The following is a 22,064-nucleotide window of genomic DNA, read 5'->3' on the forward strand; positions in this document are numbered from 1 at the left end:
GTTTCAATCGGTGACGTCACTCGCTCTGAGACCTTGAAGTAGTTGTTGCCCTTGCTCTGCAAGGGCCCCGGCTTTTGTGGAGCGATGGGTAACGATGCTTTGTGGGTGTCAGTTGTTGATGTGTGCAGAGGAGCCCAGGTGCAGAGGAGAGGGACGGAAACTATACTGTTACATATGTAAACTTCTGACCCACTGGGAATGTGATGAAAGAAATAAAAGCTGAAATAAATCACTCTACTATTATTCTGACATTTCACATTCTTAAAATAAAGTGGTGATCCTAACTGACCTAAGACAGGGAATTTTTACTAGGATTAAATGTCAGGAATTGTGAAAAACTGAGTGTAAATATATTAGGCTAAGGTGTATGTAAACTTCCGACTTCAACTATATATATTTTTTACATTGTTTGCAAACTGATATGTGACACGTATTAATGCCAAAATAACATGCAAAACAGGCAAGCCCCCCCCCAAAATATGGGGATCAAAACAGGTGGGGCTCTGTCCCACCTGCCCTGAATGACAGGTCGCCACTGAGTGGTTATCTAGCAGGCTCCATACACCTGTTCAAATCAAGGTTCTCTGATGCCATCTCACCCTTTAAATAAAATTCTAGGAGCACTAGGTTTCACTACAGAAAATAAAGGGATATTCCACATAAATAAACAGTTTTCATACAATTTCTATACCACAATAAATAAACCAATTTTTCTTTTTTTCTTCTTTTTTTCACCTTTATTTAACCAGGTAGGCTAGTTGAGAACAAGTTCTCATTTACAACTGCAACCTGGCCAAGATAAAGCAAAGCAGTGTGAACAGACAACAACACAGAGTTACACATGGAGTAAACAATAAACAAGTCAATAACACAGTAGGAAAAAAAACAAAATATCTCATCAATACATCTTCTTCCACATGCAAAATCGCTCTAACACACCACCCCCATTATTGTGACAGCCATGAAGCTAAACAATAACAATTTCAGTACAGTCCAAAGAAAATTACTATACAATTCACAATACTTGGGTCCTTGAGTGAGTCTTCATGTGTGCATGTTAACCAACTTCATATAGCCAACCAGAAGAAAGGCACACGGACACCCACACTTCAGGTTGACTTGGTTTTTATCTGCAGTAAAAGACATCAAACTAATGACAGGCATTGAAAAGACGGTTACAGCCACACGTTCACTGATCTCAGAATATCTCTCTCAGACTCAATCCACATAGTGATCATATGTATTATTATTTTTTTTAATTATAACAAAAATACAGAAAAGCATACCTGCAGTAAAATATTTAAACAGTGATAACAGGCATTGACAGGACGATCACAGCCACACCTTCACTCGTTAGGTAGGACACAATATATATTTTAGATAGGAGCAACAGTAATGATACATGCCCTCAATGTGAAGTGATATTAATCCATAAATACCGAGCACAACCCTTTTTATATAAACCTTTAAAGGTAGTAAGAAAATAAACATTCACTTAATATTTCAAAAAAGAAATCTTGAATTACGAATAAATCACCTGCAAGCAAGAGCTAGCGTGACATTACAGTGCACTGACTAACGGTGTCACGCCCTGACCTTAGAGATCCTTATTATTCTCTATGTTTGGTTAGGTCAGGGTGTGACTCGGGTGGGAAAATCTATGTTTTTGTGTTTTTGGCTGAGTATGGTTCCCAATCAGAGGCAGCTGTCTATCGTTGTCTCTGATTGGGGATCATATATAAGTTGTCATTTTCCTTTTGGGTTTTGTGGGATCTTGTTTTCTGTATAGTTTATTTTGCCTTACAGAACTGTGCGCTTTCGTTTTTGTCGTTGTTATTTTGCTTTTGGTGTCATCAATAAAGAGAACGATGTACGCCTACCACGCTGCACCTTGGTCCGGTCATTCCACAAACGAGAGCCGTAACAGACGGTGCTAGTTAACTCGTCATTAACATGGCTAGCTAAGCCAGCAAACACTTGGTTAACTTGCCAAAATAGGCTTTAAATACATTAACGCAACATAAATATATACATAGTCACATTCGTTATTGACTTTGGGATATATGAACCAGTTTTCCAAAGACACTACTTTGTTATAGAGTTGTCAACAGTTTTTCTATACAGAAGAAGGAGACACAAACCTGCTCTCAGAATATCTCTCTGACTGAAGAGCAGACAGACCAACTTTCCAAATAGGGGAGAAGCACTCAAAACCCACTAGTTGTTCTTTCAAGGAAAATATTACAAAAATGTTAAGTCCGAAGACCTCTCGCATTGCCAACCTTACTACAATGGCAGCAAATATTTTTATGAATTCGACAACACATAATGAGAGAGAACTTTAACATCACACCTTTTTCTGAAGTGAACAGCAGTGTTCTTTGATATCTACATTTTCCGCAGCTCGAGCAAGGTTGATCAAAACGACATTTTTACTGTGTCACACGTGTAATGTCGGATCTTCATGAACGAAGGTATGTTCTTTGGCAGGTAGCCTAACGGTTAAGAGCATTGGGCCAGTAGCTGAAAATCACTGGTTTGAATCCCTGAGCCCGGCAAGGTGGAAAAATCTGCTGTTCTGTACTTGAGCAATGCAGTTAACCCTAACAACTGCTCCCTGGGCGCCGATGATGTTGATTAAGGCAACCCCCTACACTTCTCTGATTCAGAGGGGTTGGGTTGAATGCATTCAGTTGTGCAACTGACTAGGTTTCCCCTTTCTTTGTGTATTTATGTGATGGTCTTCATGTAACGGGTGATGGGTATGAATATACTGTATGTGTGCTTGGGCTGAAAGAGAAGACTGGTTAGACCGGAACAGGTTTGTCCTCTCCCTCCTCTCCCGGAGGATCTGAGCCCTAGGACCATGCCTCAGGACTACCTGGCCTGATGACTCTTTGCTGTTCCCAGTCCACCTGGTCGTGCTGCTGCTCCAATTTCAACTGTTCTGCCTGCGGCTATGGAACCCTGACCTGTTCACCGGATGTGCTACCTGGTCCCAGACCTGCGGTTTTCTACTCTCTCTACCGCACCTGCTGTCTCGAACTCTGAATGCACCGCTATGAAAAGTCAACTTACTTTTAGTCCTGAGGTGCTGACCTGTTGCACCCTCTACAACCACTGTGACTATTATTATTTGACGCTACTGGTCATCTATGAACATTGGAACATCTTGGCCATGTTCCGTTATAATCTCCACCCGGCACAGCCAGAAGAGGACTGGTCCCCCATCAGAGCCTGGTTCCTCTCTAGGTTTATTCCTAGGTTCCTGCCTTTCTAGGGAGTTTTTCCTAGCCACCGAGCTTCTGCATCAAATCAAATCAAATTTTATTGATCACATACACGTGGTTAGCAGATGTTAATGTGAGTGTAGCGAAATGCTTGTGCTTCTAGTTCCGGCAGTGCAGTAATAAGTTATCTAACAATTCCCCAACAACTACCTAATACACACAAATCTAAAGGGATGGAATAACAATATGTACATATAAATATATGGATGAGCGATGGCCGAGCAACATAGGCAAGGTGCAATAGATGGCATTTGTTTTTATTTATCTAGGCAAGTCAGTTAAGAACAAATTCTTATTTTCAATGACGGCCAATGACGGCAGAACGACAGATTTTTACCTTGTCAGCTCAGGGATTTGATTTTGCAACCTTTCAATTACTAGTCCAACGCTCTAACCACTAGGCTACCTGCCGTATAAGGTACAGTATAGACATATGAGATGAGTAATGTAAGATATGTTAACATTATTAAAGTGGCATTGTTTAAAGTGATCCATTTATTAAAGTGGCCAGTGATATGAGTCTCTATGTAGGCAGCAGCCTCTCTAAGTTAGTGATTGCTGTTTAGCAGTCTGATGGCCTTGAGATAGAAGCTGTTTTTCAGTCTCACAGTCCCAGCTTTGACGCACCTGTACCTCGCCTTCTGGATGATAACGTGTTGAACAGGCAGTGGCTCAGGTGGTTGATGTCCTTGATGATCTTTTTGGCCTTCCTGTGACATCGGGTGCTGTAGGTGTCCTGGAGGGCGGGTAGTTTGCCCCCGGTAATGCGTTGGGCAGACCGCACCTCCCTCTGGAGAGCCTTGCGGTTGCGGGCTGTGTAGTTGCCGTACCAGGCGGTGATACAGCCCGACAGGATGCTCTCGATTGTGCATCTGTAAAAGTTACACTGGCTTGTCTGGCTGTCATGTTTTTATTTTAACCTCCCATTCCCTTATCTACACTGAAATAATATAATTTCAGCAGGCCTCTATTATTAGGATGATTTTTTTCTATCTCGCATAGCTCATTAGTACACTCTGGTGGTTGATTATATATGTCTATATTGTAGGTCCTAGGATACAATAATAAATCATGTGGAACAGCAGTGAAAACCAACCTGCCAATATATATATATTAAAAAATTGGTACAGTTATGTCATTCATTTATTTTCACAGATTTTTTTGTACACAATCAAAGTCTAAAATACTGAATTCTGGTGTGTGGAATATAGAGGAGGTGGTTGCTGTGTGGGTGGAAGGTTCTGCCTGTCACTTGTTCTCAACAGGCAGCCAGTCTCGGAAGGGGTACGTGAAGAGGGAGACTGCAAAGTCCAGGCACTGCTACTCTCTTTGTTCTGAGTCTTTGCAGTGCTAGTGTTTTTAGTTCATCTGTGTATCTCACATATTATGAGCCCGATATGATAGAGCAAGAAAACCTTCTTAGCAGATAATGACAACATGACAACAACAGTAGCTGTAGAGGATGTAATGAAAGGTTGGAGGGTGGTTGGGAATGGAGGACATCAGATGGATCCACGTCTGAGTGTTGGGCAGAACCCCGAGGTCCTGGAGAACAGGAGCAGAGTTAAATGGATCAGGGGAGGAGACAGAGACGTAAACAAGCAAACACAGATTACACTTTACTAAGAGAAAATTTGATGGATTAGTGCAGTGTTATAAATGGGAGATATGTACTTTTCAACACTTTTGGAAGATATTGCCTACCTCAAGCTGGTCCCCCTCCGACTCAGAGCACAGAGAATCAGACTGATCCAAACTCACTGGTGGGTGGGATACCTCCTGGGGGGCTCGGACAGTGTGATCCTAAAGTCATTTGGAAAGATAAATTGAAGAGGTACATTTTTACAAGCTCAGCAGAACTACCATTTCTTGCTTTCTCAAATGTCAACCAAAGCTTAACACACTTTGTCTATTGGGCTTCCCTGAAGTGTAGGGCGTCAGTGCTTTCAGTGATCGACCGTCCAACTGCTCCAACTGGAGAAGATTGTTGGCTTCCACCGAGGTAACTCTAGGAAGACAAAGTCAAAAATATCAGTGTTAGGGAAACTAAAACTAGCTTCAGGACATTTTGTGTTGTGTGCAAAGAGAATTACCTTCAGGTTGTTCTCCCAACCTTCCTGATACCAATCAAGGGACTGGCCCATGGCAGTCTTGAGAGTCTGGTTGGTCCATCACCAAACCTAGAGGAAGGGTTAGGAAAGCGATATCTATTGACAATGTAAAATATTTAAATATGTCTGCTTTATGTACCACAGAAAAACTAAAACAAATTGTAAAAAATAAATAAAACAAACCATTGGTGACAGAATATAACCTATAACATCCGTACCTTGTTCCAGCATCCATGACCTCGGTCACTCAAGATGACCTCAGGAGAACCGTGGGTGTTGAAGATGTCCATCATCGCCTTGGAGGTGGCCTCGCCACTCTTGTCCTTGATGGGTATCATACAAAACGAAAATCAATTTCTGGTTCCAAGCACCCTTTTTAATGGGTTATAGAAGGGAATTTAGAGTTAACCACGTACTCTTCCTTTATTGACCTTAATGTATTGCCTCCATCCACTTGGTAAAGTGATTGGTTGCCGTCAGACACCAGCTGTTGCCATTCCTGGATTTAGTGAAGGGTCAGATGAGGTCCACCCCTAACATTTAGAGTGTTAGAGAGATTACTTTATTCTTACCCCTATCTGTGTCATACAGTATGCACATTTTCATATTTCTAAGGATTCTGACACACACATTCTATAATATTGAACTCTGCTGTGGTCAAATGAAGCGACCATTACAACAACAAAAAATTTAATTGGGACACTTACCGATCATGTGCCATCGTGAAACAACTTTGATGGGCTTCAACTCCGGCGCCACAGTCTTCGCCCTCTCAAAATTCTGGCAGGCTAGACAGGCTGCTGACCTTTTAAGCAAAAAGTGACAAATTGAAACATTGATATGACATTCATTGAAAACCTAATAATTTCAGATATAATAGAATGTGATTGATAACCAAAAGGTTATTTCACTTGCCCAGCTGTCCACCTCCTTGACAATTCCCCGTCAAAAGAAGCGTAGGTTGACTTTGGCAATCATGCGCTTCACTCCGAAATGCCCAGCATGCATCTCGGTCAGCACGGCTTCTTTCTCCTCCTTAGTAAAAATCACCCTCCTGTGTGGCTGGCCATCCTCCCCATGTAGGTACATATGATTGCCTAACAAGTTGGAAGAGAAGAGTTGTTGAAATACTCAAGTCTAAGTACATTTGCACTGCTATCTTTCTCTCTCTGTTTCTCTCTCTCCATCTCTCTCTCTGTCAGTCTTCCACTCTCTTCCCACCTCTCTCTCCCGCTCTCAATTTCATCCTATCTTTCTCACTTTATTCCTCTCTCTACCCCCCAATGTTGGCACATTGGCCATTATTTAGAAAAATGTATGGAATCATTCTTAGAAAACTGGCTGGCTAGCTAGCTAACAAACAAACAGTGCAGATAATCTTCAAATTCATTGTTTTACACTATCTTATCACAGCACTGGCAAGCCATGGTTGACCAATAACACACCTCACCATTGTATGTATTAAAACAGACACCAACAAACCGACCCTATGTGTGTTCCTATCACTTTGTGGACAAGAGGCCGACTGAAGAGCATCCTTTCCCTGCGAAGTGGCTGGGCTATGATGCTCCAGTACAGACCAGAAGGTGACATCTCATCAGGACATCAACACATACAGGTAGCTTTTAGCTAGCTGCTACTCGCTAGCTATCGTCACAGACGGGTGTCCTGAATCGGGCACTAGTTAGCTAGCTTAGCTAATTATGTTACTAGTCTGTAGCCAAGTCCTAACATACTGTACCTAGCTAACTGTTGCCTAGCTTCATCACTTAGCTGGCTAGCTTGAGGACAGCCCATCTGATACAGTTTTGTTTGCTAACTAGCCTAGCTAGTTAGTCCCTACATTGTTAGCTATCAAACAACTTCTGTCTGACAATGTCACCCCCATGCCATGAGTATCCCCATCATTGCTGGCATGCCACTGGCGATGCTCATGACATGTCTAACTAGCTAAATTATTAAACGTTCAACTATTTTCCTTTTTCTTTGTCTGTGTATTTTATTGTGTTAAACTTGTGGTCTCTCTTATGTTTGATTGACAGATGAAGACTGTTGTCATCAGGCCAGGTAGTCTGTGGGGATGCAGAGTCTGATCTGTGTGCCAATGCCACCGCAGCATAAAGATGCTGATACTTAATGGGAGGTTCCAGCACTGACTGATCACAGCTACGTGTCAAGAGAACCAGTCAACAAACAAACCCAATGTGGTGGTGCAGAGCCTTTGACCCACACCATCCTGAAGAATGACACTAGCTCAGAGTTGTATACTGGCCTTCTTCTTAGTGTTTTCTTTGACCATGTAGCGTTTCTGCAGCAGTTCTACACGGCTAACTTCAAAATGCATATCACTGATCAAATACTGATAACCTTGATGAATCTGAATCTACTCCAGGCTGATCTTGTTGAACGCTTCGCTGTGTCCCAGGGAGTATTGAGCAGAATCCTTTCCTACTGGATTGACACAATGGAGGAGCACATGAGGAACTACATTCCATGGCTGCCGAGGGAGACGATCCAGAACACAATGCTTCAGTGCTTTAAAGAGATGTTCCCCAACACCACTTGCATCATTGACAGCTCTGAAACCACTCATCAGAAAGCACACAATCTCGATTCCAGAGGGGAGTCATACAGCCACTATTATTCCAGCAATACTCTACAGTATTTGGTTGCCATTGCTCCATGTGGGGGCAGATGCAGTGACAAGTTCATCACCCAAAACTCTGGCTTCCTGGAATACCTTAGGCCTGGCAGATGACGTTATGGCAGACAGGGGCTTCACCATCCGAGATCTGCTGTATGAGAGGAAGGTAAAACCTTGCCATACCAGCCTTCACTCAGAAAGGAGAGCAGCTGTCTGACGAGGATGTCACAAGCACGAGAAGAATAGCTAATGTACGTATACATGTTGAGAGAGTTATCAGATGACCCAAAGGGTTTCAAAATCCTCTCCCAGACTGTTCCCATCAACCTGACACACAAAATGGACAACGTCCATAGAATCTGTGCAGCGCTTGTTAACATGCATGGTGAGATCATCCATGAGGATGCCGAGTGAGCAGTGATAATGTTGACACATATGAAATGTAACTCTATACACTATGATTTTATCCACATGAGATACTGTGTGTATATATAGATTCCTATTTAATGTGAATCATTTGTAATGTTCCTACATTAGAAATGCACTGTAACTTTGCCTGTTCCTGATCATTTACAGGCATCCAATAGGTGCTGTTATCATGCCTTCTTCAATCTATTTCAAATACATTTTCTTCAACACCAAAATGTCTCTAACAGACCAACAGTGAAGACAACTGCTTTCAGGGAACAGGGAAGACACTGTTTTCGAAATTTGTGCCCTTGAAAACCAAAACCCAGAATCAAACTGAAAACACAATTTGAAACCTTTAGACATGCCTCCTCGTCCTTCATTTCAAAATGTTAAGTATCAAAGAAAATGTCAACAAAGTTGAATTTCACAGTGTTTTTATTAACACCACAATTTGCCAAGTGCAAGATGAATTTATGGTATGCTTAGATAAGTTCATGAAGTGCCATATGAAAAAAGCTACACAAGGTACAATACAAATATTAATAAATCATAAGGAGTTAGATAAACATGTATGAAGAGAGCTGTACAAGGAAATCTTTTTTTTTTAAACAACAAGAATTATGCAAATATAATCAGGTAAATGTGCATATGAAAAGAACTGTGCAAGACTAAAAAAACACCAATCAAGAGCTATGCTTAGATAATAAGGTAGAGCTGACAGAGAGCTTTACAAGGCACAAAATATAGGAACTATTTAAAAACACTGAAGTATTAGGCATCTAGATACCACATAGATTAACATATTTGGAGCACAGAGTTAGTCTGCCTGACAGGAACTCATCTACTGTCCTTGGCAGTATATGTGTGAAATACAATGCCTTCAGTTTAGAGATAACATCAGCACAGAACACTTCACTTCAAAAGGCACATGAATAACAATCTTCTCGGATGGAGCCCAGGCAAGCAGTTTGCATCTCTCCAGTCCTGTGCAGAACATCACCATTTGCACCTGCATGTGCACGGGCTCCATTAGGTTGCAGCTGACGAACCCCATCCACCTGCTTCACATCGGTGAGTTTGCCAGAGAACAGTTCAGTCAGAGACTCACACGTCTTACTCAGAACAGGACATTTGATTTCTAATAGCTCTTGGGAGTTTAACACTCCATCTGGGCTTGCAGAAAGCCATGGCTCCTTGACACTCACTACTGTGCCTCTACTCTCCAGACTAAACCCACAGCTCTCCGTCCATGTGTAGGCCACCTGCTCGTTCTCCTTGCCATATGTGGTTGCGGAGTTCCCATGGAACCTGGGGAAGAGATGCTCCCGCACAAAGCACAAGAACCTTCTTTGCTGAGCTAGCAGTGATCCGAAGTTTACGCGCGTCATACCACGCATGGGAGGCAATCTGTGCTTTCGTGACCTCCTCCAAGCCGGCACATTTACACTCCTCCAGCTTAACATAAACGTCATAAAATGACAAGCATTTCTGACACTGCATGTTGATGCCGTGTTCACCATGAGGCTGCTGTAGCTCTGTGGCTGCTGCTGGAACCTGATGACTGTTTGGTTAAGCTTTGATGCACTTGTGCGGAAGGCTCCCCACTGGAAAATTTGGCCCTTTCCAAACTCTTCTAAAGTGTGCTGTGGGAGTGGTACGCAGGAGTTGGAGGTAGAGATGGAGAAGCGGCTGGGGTGCTGTCAGAGAACTCGTCACTCGGTTTGTGACGTTTGAAACGGATCTCGCTCAACCTTTTTGGAACTAAATTCCGCTGCGTCCCTGAGTTCCACTGGCATTGCTCATCTGTACAGGACACCCCTATCAATCCTCCATACACAGCATTCTGCACATTCAACAAAATACTACTGTTAGAATTGTCAATTACAGTACAGAACACTAGTTTACATGGTGTACACAGCTGACTAGTTTACACGGTTTCCTTAAAAAAAAAAATTATCTTTATTTAACTAAGCAAGTCGGTTAAGAACAAATTCATAGTTACAATGATGGCCTACTAAAAGGTAAAAAGCCTCCTGCAGGGACGGGGGCTGGGATTAAAAATAAAAATGTTAATAAAAATAGGTCAAAACACTTTCACGTCAAGAGACACCACAACACTACATAAAGAGAGACTTACGACAACAACATCGCATTGCAGCAACACATGAAAACACAGCATGGCAGCAACACAACATGACAACGACATGGTAGCAACACAACATGACAACAACATGGTAGCAAAATAACATGGCAGCAGCACAACATGGTAGCAGCACAACATGGTAGGAGCACAAAACATGGTACAAACATTATTGGACACAGACAACAGCACAAAGGGCAAGAAGGTTGAGACAACCATACATCACGTGAAGCAGCCACAACTGTCAGTAAGAGTGTCCATTATTGAGTCTTTGAATGAAGAGATCGAGATAAAAAGACCCAGTTTGAGTGTTTTTTTTGCAGCTCGTTCCAGTTGCTAGCTACAGCGAACTGAAAAGAGGAGCGACCCAGGAATGTGTGTGCTTTGGGGACCTTTGGCAGAATGTGACTGGCAGAACGGGTGTTGTATGTGGAGGATGAGGGCTGCAGTAGGTATCTCAGATAGGGGGATGTGAGGCCTAAGAGGGTTTTATAAATAAGCATCAACCAGTGGATCTTGCGACGGTAATACAGAGTTGACCAGTTTACGGAGTAGTATAGAGTGCAGTGATGTGTCCTATAAGGAGCATTGGTGGCAAATCTGATGGACGGATGGTAAAGAACATCTAGCCGCTCGAGAGCACCCTTACCTGCCGATCTATAAATTACGTCTCTGTAGTCTAGCATGGCCAGGATGGTCATCTGAATCAGGGTTATTTTGTCAGCTGAGGTGAAAGAGGAGCAATTACAATAGAAGAAACCAAGTCTAGATTTAACCTTAGCCTGCAGCTTTGATATGTGCTGATAGAAGGACAGTGTACAATCTAGCCATACTCCCAAATACTTGTATGAGGTGACTATATCAAGCTCTTAACCCTCAGAGGTAGTAATCACACCGGTGGGGAGAGGGGCGTTCTTCTTACCAAACCACATGACCTTTGTTTTGGAGGTGTTAAGAACAAGGTTATAGGCAGAGAAAGCTTGTTGGACACTAAGAACGCTTTGCTGTAGAGCGTTTAACACAAAATCCGGGGAAGGGCTAGCTGAGTATAAGACTGTATCATCTGCATATAAATGGATGAGAGAGCTTCCTACTGCTTGAGCTATGTTGTTGATGTAAATTGAGAAGGGTGTGGGACCTTGGAACGAGCCTTGGGGATACTCCCTTGGTGACAGGCAGTGGCTGAGACAGCAGATGTTCTGACTTTATACACTGCACTCGTTGAGAGAGGTAGTTAGCAAACCAGGCCAAAGACTCCTCAGAGACACCAATACTCCATAGAATGGAATGTTCTACCGTATCAAAAGCTTTGGCCCACAAGAATGGAATGTTCTACCGTATCAAAAGCCTTGGGCAAGTCAATAAAAATAGCAGCACAACATTGCTTAGAATCAAGGGAAATGGTGACATCATTTAGGAACTTTAAGGTTGCAGTGACACATCCACAACCTAGCTAACGTCAAACGTATCAGTCATAGAAAGGGTTATGATAAATAAAAAGCCCGCGAGCTAGCTACCTTCCATAGTATTACATCTGCATGACTGCAAGACTTCCCCTGCCCTGCAACACAAGAACACCCTGCAGTCTCCACCGTGCCGACAGATGATACAAGAATCCAGGCAGAATGATGGTGTGTTTTGCTCTGACTGGGCTGGACATCTACTTTGAGGAACACCAGGTTGTCATCCTCAAGACAGTGAATAAGCACCACCGAGGTAAAGACAGTTTCAAGTTGGATATTCAACGGATATTCGCGCTTTCAAACCTCAATAGCTTTCAAACAACTTGAGCCACAGACTCCAAATAAGTGTCATGACGTTGGAAAAATTGCGCACAACACTGCACAGGTCTTATTTTCAGGATTTGGACATTTATTCGCTTTCCAAAGCTAATAAACATGTGGAAATGTGAGCAGCATTTTTTAGGGAGTGTAAACAAAGTACAAACTTTATTTACATTCAAATTTCAATAGCTCCTTGGTCATGTGACCTAGTGATTTCAAACAAGGCTAAGAATGTCCACTGACTACCCTTCTATATTGCACACCATTTAGTTTGTCAATTTTCATCTCACAAGATTTTACATGCATTTTTCAAAATGTAAAATTTTAATAGCTCCTTGGTCATGTGACCTAGTAACTTCAAACAAGGTTCAGAATGTCCACTGAGTGGGCCTACATATTGCACACCCTTTAGTTTGTCCATTTTCATCTCACACGTTTTTACATGAATTTGTCAAAACAAATCATTTCAATAGCTCCTTGGTCATGTGACCTAATGACTTCAAACAAGGTTCAGTATGTCCACTGACTACCCTTCTATATTGCACACCATTTAGTTCATCCATTTTCATCTCACATGATTTTACATTCATTTTTAAACATTTAGAATTTCAATAGCTCCTTGGTCATGTGACCTACGGACCTCAAACAAGGTTCAGAATGTCCACTGACTACACCTTCATATTGCACACTCTGATGTTTGTCTACTTTCATCTCATGCTATTAGACTTAAATCTGTAAGCTTTGCAGGCCTTCATTTTACATGGGTGTTAAAAATATATATTTTTTGAAGTTAACAAATGTTCCAGCCTCGCAATAACTATCTTTCACATGGACACTGAAAAGATCCGCAAATGGCTGTATGTGGTGTGGATCAAGGACAGGAGAGGTGGTGGAACAGAGGTGCTTAATTAAAGGAAGCCGCACAGGTAGGCCTCATGAAAAACGAAAAACAATTTCATATGCTCTTTTTAATCACAGTAATAGGCAGGGATTTGTCAGTCAGAGTGAGCTTGATAACGTGAAAGAATCCTTTTCATAGCATCACTTTCATATACTGTACATTAAGACAAATCCTTCTACGTTGAGTGTTAGAACGCAGTTTACATAACCTGATAATGACTTGATATTTGAGTGCATTCACAACAAGCCACCTGCAGACAACTTACAAAATGCTAAAGTGCATTTGAGGGTTCGTTTTTCTGATAAATAGTTATTTGATGCATGGCCTACTATTTCTAACTGGGAAAATATATTCCTACGTCTTTTGTGAGTAAAATCCTTTTTCCAAAATTGATTTAGGTACATTTTTGTGAAGAGGTATGAGGGTTGTGATATGGGTCATTTAATAGTAAAATCATTTAAGGGATCAATACATTTCTATATTGCTTCCATAGTATCTGCATGAACCATCAGGCCAAGTGTTTTTGGTTGACCCTGCTGGACAGAAAGAGAAGGAGGAATCGGAACACGCTGCATTCAAATTCAGGTCTTAGTTATTCCATTGTACTGGATCTAATACATATTAGCATTTGACATACATTCACAAGTGTAATAATTTTGTATGACATAATGTGAAACTCTCTTGGCTGCTGGCTCTGTCACTTTCAGACATGCGCAGAGCAGACTGAAAAGGGAAGGGTAGCTCTTGACTTGAACCACAGGGGTTCTCTGTAAAGAGAGAGTAATCCAAAAGGCACAGACACACCCCTTGACTTTCAATTGGCACCCTTGACCTGTATGTATTCTCTCCTGATTGGCTCTGGTGCACAGTCTGGCAGTCTGACTAAAGTGCCAGAGGTATGAGGAGAGACATCCTCCTTTATATTTATGGGAACAAATATTTCCTAAAACTTTGGATCCTATTCTTGGGACAGTTAGAAGACACAATGCATCAATGCAAAAAAAAATCTAAATTACTAATTACTGTCCATGAGTAACCACAACCTTGTGGGTCTGTGGGTGTTTGGGCCAATAAAGTGCCAACTCAATTCTACCACTGACTAGTCTCTCATGCCTCTATGAACGGGGACACATGGCAATAGTTTTTAATCTAAACCAGACCTTTTTTACTGGAGTGCACTAACCCCTAATTGGGGCTCTTTTCTTGACAAACAGTAGCAGTTTAGCAGATAAGAAGTCAAGAAGATCAAAAAGTAGATGGTTGTAAGGGTGTATTACATCCTGTGCTGCCCCCATTGTAATATCCATTCTGGATTCTGAGTGCTAAAATCATAGCTAAAAAATGCCTCTATGTATGTGTATACATTTTCCGCCAAGACAGAGCTGCCAAAGGGGGTGGAGTTGCAAGAGACAGCCTGCAAAGTTCTGTCATACTATCCAGGTCTGTGCCCAAACAGTTCGAGCTTCTACTTTTAAAAATCCACCTTTCCAGAAATAAGTCTCTCACTGTTGCCGCTTGTTACAGACCCCCCCCCCCCCCAGTCCCCAGCTGCGCCCTGGACACCATATGTGAATTAATTGCCCCCCCATTTATTTTCAGAGTTTGTAGGTTAACCTGGTTAACACCCCGGCCATCATACAGTCTAAGCTAAATGCCCTCAATCTCACACAAATTATCATGGAACCTACCAGGTACAGCCCCAAATCCGTAAACTCGGGCACATCCTGACCAACCTGTCCTCTAAATACACCTCTGCTGTCTTCAACCAGGATCTCAGCGATCACTGCCTCATTGCCTGCGTCCGTAATGGGTCCGCGGTCAAACGACCACCCCTCATCACTGTCAAACGCTCCCTAAAACACTTCAGCGAGCAGGCCTTTCTAACCGACCTGGCCCGGGTATCCTGGAAAGATATTGACCTCATTCCGTCAGTAGAGGATGCCTGGTTATTCTTTAAAAGAGCTTTCCTCACCATCTTAAATAAGCATGCCCCATTTAAAAAAAATGTAGAACCAGGAACAGATACAGCCCTTGGTTCACTCCAGACCTGACTGCTCTTGACCAACACAAAAACATTCTGTGGCGCACTGCATAAGCATCGAATAGCCCCCGCGATATGCAACTTTTCAGGGAAGTTAGGAACCAATATACACAGGCAGTTAGGAAATCAAAGGCTAGCTTTTTCAAACAGAAATTTGCATCCTGTAGCCCAAACTCCAAAAAGTTCTGGGACACTGTAAAGTTCATGGAGAATAAGAGACTAGGAAACACTGTCACCACCGATAAATCTACGATTATCGAGAATTTCAATAGCATTTTTCTACGGCTGGCCTTGCTTTCCACAGCACTGCACCCCCCACAGCAACTTGCACAAGCCTCCCCCATTTCTTCTTCACCCAAATCCAGATAGCTGATGTTCTGAAAGAGCTGCAAAATCTGGACCCCTCTCTTTCTAAAATGATCCGCATCAATTGTTGCAACCCCTATTACTAGCCTGTTCAACCTCTCCTTCGTATCGTCTGAGATCCCCAAAGATTGGAAAGCAGCCGCGGTCATCCCCCTCTTCAAATGGGGAGACACTCTAGACCCAAACTGTTACAGACCTATATCTATCCTGCCCTGCCTTTCTAAAGTTTTCGAAAGCCAAGTGAACAAACAGATCACCGTCCATCTCGAATCCCACCGTACCTTCTCCGCTATGCAATCCGGATTCCGAGCTGGTCACGGGTGCACCTCAGTCACGCTCAAGGTCCTAAACGATATCATAACTACCATCGATAAAAAACAGTACTGTGCAGCCGTCTTCATTGATCTGGCCAAGGCTTTCGACTCTGTCAATCACCGTATTCTTATCGGCAGACTCAACAGCCTTGGTTTCTCAAATGACTGCTTCACCTGGTTCACCAACTATTTCTCAGATAGAGTTCAGTGTGTCAAATCGGAGGGCCTGTTGTCCGGACCTCTGGCAGTCTCTATGGGGGTGCCACAGGGTTCAATTCTCGGGCCGACTCTTTTCTCTGTATACATCAATATTGTCGCTCTTGAGGCAGGTGATTCTCTGATCCACCTCTACGCAGATGACACCATTCTGTATACTTCTGGCCCTTCTTTGGACACTGCGTTAACTAACCTCCAGATTAGCTTCAATCCCATACAACTCTCCTTCCGTGGCCTCCAACTGCTCTTAAACGCAAGTAAAACTAAATGCATGCTTCAACCGATCGCTGCCTGCACCTGCCCGCACGCCTAGCATCACTACTCTGGACGGTTCTGACTTAGAATATGTGGACAACTACAAATACCCAGGTGTCTGGTTAGACTGTAAACTCTCCTTCCAGACTCATATTAAGCATCTCCAATCCAAAATTAAACCTAGAATCGGCTTCCTATTTCGCAACAAAGCCTCCTTCACTCATGCTGCCAAACATACCTTCTTAAAATTGACTATCCTATCGATCCTTGACTTCGGCGATGTCATTTACAAAATAGCCTCCAACACTCTACTCAGCAAATTGAATGCAGTCTATCACAGTGCCATCCGTTTCATCATCAAAGCCCCATATACTACCCACCACTGCGACATGTATGCTCTGGTTGGCTGGCCCTCGCTTCATATTCGTTGCCAAACCCACTGGCTCCAGGTCATCTATAAGTCTTTGCTAGGTAAAGCCCCGCCTTATCTCAGCTCACTGGTCACCATAGCAGCACGCGCCGCAGCAGGTATATTTCACTGGTCACCCCAAAGCCAATTCCTCCTTTGGCCACCTTTCCTTCCAGTTCTCTGCTGCCAATGACTGGAACGAATTGCAAAAATCACTGAAGCTGGAGACTCCTATCTCCCTGACTATCTTTATTTCATTTCATTTCACCTGTACATAGCCCATCTGTAAATAGCCCATCCAACTACCTCATATTGTAGTTATTTTATTTATATATTTTTTGCTCCTTTGCACCCCAGTATCTCTACTTGCACATTCATCTTCTGCACATCTTTCACTCCAGTGTTTATTTGCGAAATTGTAATTATTTCTCCACTAAGGCCTATTTATTGCCTTACCTCCCTAATCTTACTTCATTTGCACACACTGTATATAGACTTTTCTACTGTGTTATTGACTGTACGTTTGTTTATTCCATGTGTAACTCTGTGTTGTTGTTTGTGTCACACTGCTTTGCTTTACCTTGGCCAGGTCGCAGTTGTAAATGAGAACTTGTTCTCAACTGGCCTACCTGGTTGAATAAAGGTGAAATAAAAAAATACTGAATGTGGGAATGTCTGTCCTACAAGTAGTGTTGGTGCATGGGATATTCCTCAACTGCATATATCATAAATTGCTATTGCAAATTGAAGAATTATGTTCAACAACTGACATTTTCAGATATTATTTTGACACACACTTTGGTGCTTACAATTCATTCTCTATTGTCATAGATTTGGTGGGCACTGTCATCTGTGATCTTTGTGATATGACTTTCTTTAAGCACGTACTGATGAAACTGTCACTTAATATTTTTTTCTTAAAGTCTACAAAAGCTCTACATTTATTCACTCTGTGATAGGGTTGGATCCTATATGCTACTTTTATTATTGTCCTGTAAATGGTTCAGTGCCTATAATTTAGGCTGTGTGTAGAATGGGGCATAAAGGAAATTACCTCTACTACTAAATTACTACTAGATTATAGTGATAAGGAAAACAGCATACAAATGTGGCTTGTGTACTCAACAACTAATCAGAATTCCATTATGTTTACATAAAAAAGAGAATACTTCGAAATGAGAAGATCCTGCCATGGAAAAGACGACTGGGTGGACATAAAGTGGAAAGGAGGGGAAATAACTCCCACCATGCAGCAGGACACCTTCAGCTGCGTGGTCTTTGTAATGCAGGTTTGATAGTTATATTTTCAATAATGAATGGTTAGCTGTTATGTGACAATTAGGTCAAAAACTCAATTTTATTTTTTGGTGTAGATGGCCAAGGAAGTTGCACAGAACTTCGACCAACATCCCCTCCCAAATTGATATGGAACCTTCGAAAACACATGAAACAACTGCGAAAATAAATGGCTGAGGATATACTAAAAATGTCTGGTATGTAATGACATTTAATTCAAAGTAAATGTTAATTCTTTATTTTTATGTAGTTGTGTGGGACAGCAATATGTTCAGTTCATGTCTATGATTTCAGAGTTCAACAAAGCCAACAACTGCTTCATGTGGGCCACTGATAAAGAACCTGGATGTGACCCAAAGACTGACTGGGTTAGTAGCTTTATTTAACATGTTTATAATCTTTTGACAACAGTGACGGCATGTAAGACAATTTATGATATAACACAATGGATGGCTAATTCGTCATTCGTCATACTGCATTGATAATTTATAACGTGTTATGTTTGATTTTGTTTTAGATTGAATGTTTTGCATGCCAACGGTGGTTCCATGCGCTGTGCCTAGGAATGAAGACAAAAGAGTTCAACAGAGTGAAGAACACAAACTGGAAGTGCAGACTGTTGTTGAAAATGTATGCTATTCCCCATCCACACTGAAGAGGCTCTGAAATGTACATCAACCAGGGATAAAGAGAAAGTTAACACTCTGAAATGTTTCATACTTATTTGAAGTTAAGTGTCTGTTGACATGTTGGAAAAGATTAAAGGTCTACAATTTCTGTTTCATTTGTCAACATAACATTTTTATTCATTGATTTACTGGCCACCATTACTGTGGTTACATGTTCAGTATATGTATTGACCAGCAAACCCACTGCAGGCTACCTCACCAGCTCACTCTCCATCCCTGCTTTGGACAATTAATAACATGACTCTCGTACTTCGCCCTTTTCCTTTATGGTTGATATTAACGACAAAAGGAGATATTATCTGTCTCTCTCCTATTGAGTACCGCTGTTAAAAACTATGGGGGGGAAAAACAGGGAAAATAAGTACTTAGAACTACCAATTATTATAGATAAATATTAAAGGGTTAACACAACAATGAACTGTACCCGCTAATTGTCAAACTAATATTAATGTAAAACAATGTAGAAGAGACATGACTAGAGGTTATGCAATATGGGTGTATATCCACTGCACGCTTCTTAGGTGTGTAATTGACATGACCAAGGAGCTATTTAAATTTAAAACTATGAAAAATGTACGTTACACCGCATGATTTTACAGTACACAAACAAGAGTGTGCGATATAGAAGGGTAGTCAGTGGACATCCTGCACCATGTTTGAAGTCACTAGGTCACATGACCAAGGAGCTATTGACATTTGGAAAAATTCATGTAAAATCATGTGAGATGAAAATGGACAAACTAAAGGGTGTGCAATGTGTAGGCCCACTGAGTGGACATCCTGCACCATGTTTGAAGTCACTAGGTCACATGACCAAGGAGCTATTGACATTTGGAAAAATTCATGTAAAATCATGTGAGATGAAAATGGACAAACTAAAGGGTGTGCAATGTGTAGGCCCACTGAGTGGACATTCTGAACCTTGTTTGAAGTCACGAGGTCACATGACCAAGGAGCTATTGAAATTTGGAAAAATTCATGTAAAAATGTGTGAGATGAAAATGGACAAACTTAAGGGTGTGCAATATAGAAGGGTAGGCAGTGGACATTCTGAACCTTGTTTGAAGTCACTAGGTCATATGACCAATGCGCTATTGAAATTCAAAAATGTAAATAAATCATGTAAAATAGTGTGAGATGTAAATCAACAAAAAAAGTGTGTGCAATGTGTGTCTATGCCATCGGGTTAGCTACAATCAGTTTTGAAAGTTTTAGAAGTAATGGTTAAAGAGCTATTGAAATTTGAAAATGTTGATTTGTCACTATGTTGACGGTCCCTAACTGCTGTTGGTGGACGTAAAGAAAACTACAGGCGAATATCCAAACTGAAACTGTCTTTACCTCGGTATAAGCACCCGCTCAACTTTGCTGCTGTGGAGGTATTGATATGCCTCTGTTTTGTAGCTCCTCATCTCTGACCCATCCACACCGAGAGACGAGACGAAATAATTGAAGATGTCATCATAGGTCATATGTGGCCATTTTTTCATATCGTCCCCCCACTCTTGAATAATCCGCGGATGTGGCACAGATTTGCCATTCGAAGGTTTTTCTTATTATGATCCCGCGACATTTTGAGCTAGCTAGCTAACGTTCGCAAACGGCAAAAACGCCACAACGGAAGCCCTCCACAAACAGAACGTTCGGGCATTGTTTTGTATCCGGGTTCTTAAATAAGGTGAATGGGTAATTGTTTACAAGTTGTTAGTTATCCCATAAAACCATCACCGAAAACTCATATTTTAATTTTCTTCTGTGGTTTGGTAACTTCCTGTTTTTCGACGGACTCTGGCTGGACTGAGGACAACGCACAGTTTGAAAAATGTAAACGTTTGCGGCGTCCCTTCAACCGAAAGGGGGGCATTGCATTTCCAATCCGTTGTGGATGTTCCCATCGAAATGCATGACATCAGGCTCAATGTAATGCAGTGCTTATGCGTCATTTGAATGAGGCTTGAGGCTAAGAATGTAAATTGTTGATCTGTATTTTGAATTTAAAAAAATATATATATATAAAAAAAAAAAATATCCCCCCCCAAAAATATATTTCAAAAACGAGGCTTGAGGCTTCACTCCTTCATTGCAATCCTAGCGAATGATTCCATTCCACTTTCAATGATACTTCACTGGGCCCACACTGGTTGACTCAAAGTTGTTTCCATGTCATCTTAAATAAATTACGTTGAACCGACGTGAAATAGACATTTCATTGACGTATGTACCCAGTAGGACTGTTTCACTTATCTGAAGTTGAAAATCCGCTTTTTTCGGACGTTGAAATCATATTTTTTGTCATTGATTTTATGGCCAAATTTCAACTGTGCATACATTCTCAATGAAGTATGCTTCATATCACAATAATATTCCCAAATCAATTGAATATAGGAAAGAGGAGCTGCTGAAGATTGCAACATAGAATATTTATTATTTCTCCCATCTGTCACATGTACTACAGTATGTAAGCTTTAAAAACGTATTTTAAACTGGCAGCGATGATAATCAAAGTAGTCTAACCTACAGGATAAATCAACAGACCACTTCAACTACAGTAACATTCTCAGTACCGGTTACAGAAATATATTTTTCTTGTTATGACTGTGATATGTTGTTGTTTATCTACCTAAATTGCATGCACTGGCTATAAGTTGCTCTGGATAGGAGTGTCTGCTGAATGACCCCCCCCCCCCCAAAAAAAAACAACAACATGCAAAGTGTGCTTAGACAGGTTCCAATTAACATTTAATATTGGTAAAAGGTACAAAAACTATCAAGATAAAAAGGATGAAATGAAACAGTATAAAGAACGTTAAAATAATTAAAAGAAAGATTGAAAACTGTATCTTAACTCGCCGCCTATCTAGCAGGCTAAAAAATATCTTCAATGTTTTTACTTTCACATGCATAATGTCTCTAACATATGCTATCACATAAGCTTCCCAATGTTATTCCTTGCATGTCTGTATTAATAATGTCATAAATGAATCATGCATGTATTATATAGTACATAATATATCATACACATAGTCTGGAGCATGTTTAATATTCATCCGTGTTCATCTAACATCAGAAGCAAGTCCAATTTGACCTCTGGATCATGAGTGATAAGGATTTTCCCCCTCATTAATTGTGTTTAGCTATAACACGTAATCATTTGCACAGACATTAAAGTTGCATTAAGCATATTAAACAGCCTGATT

At 41.4% G+C, this 22,064-nt stretch overlaps 1 long non-coding RNA gene across 1 annotated transcript; it reads right to left on the reverse strand.

The window, feature by feature from the left end:
* Positions 1 to 741: 741 nt before the first annotated feature.
* LOC139540744 (uncharacterized) lies at positions 742 to 20,813 on the reverse strand. The gene is made up of 8 exons (XR_011668266.1): positions 20,209 to 20,813; positions 6,109 to 6,498; positions 5,818 to 5,934; positions 5,620 to 5,724; positions 5,384 to 5,470; positions 5,195 to 5,298; positions 4,995 to 5,093; positions 742 to 4,835 (listed from the first exon to the last, which is right to left on the reverse strand). It is a non-coding gene; the product is annotated as an uncharacterized lncRNA (long non-coding RNA).
* Positions 20,814 to 22,064: the final 1,251 nt, after the last annotated feature.

Source organism: Salvelinus alpinus, chromosome 16, assembly GCF_045679555.1.
Source record: "Salvelinus alpinus chromosome 16, SLU_Salpinus.1, whole genome shotgun sequence".
Taxonomy (NCBI): Eukaryota; Metazoa; Chordata; class Actinopteri; order Salmoniformes; family Salmonidae; genus Salvelinus; species Salvelinus alpinus.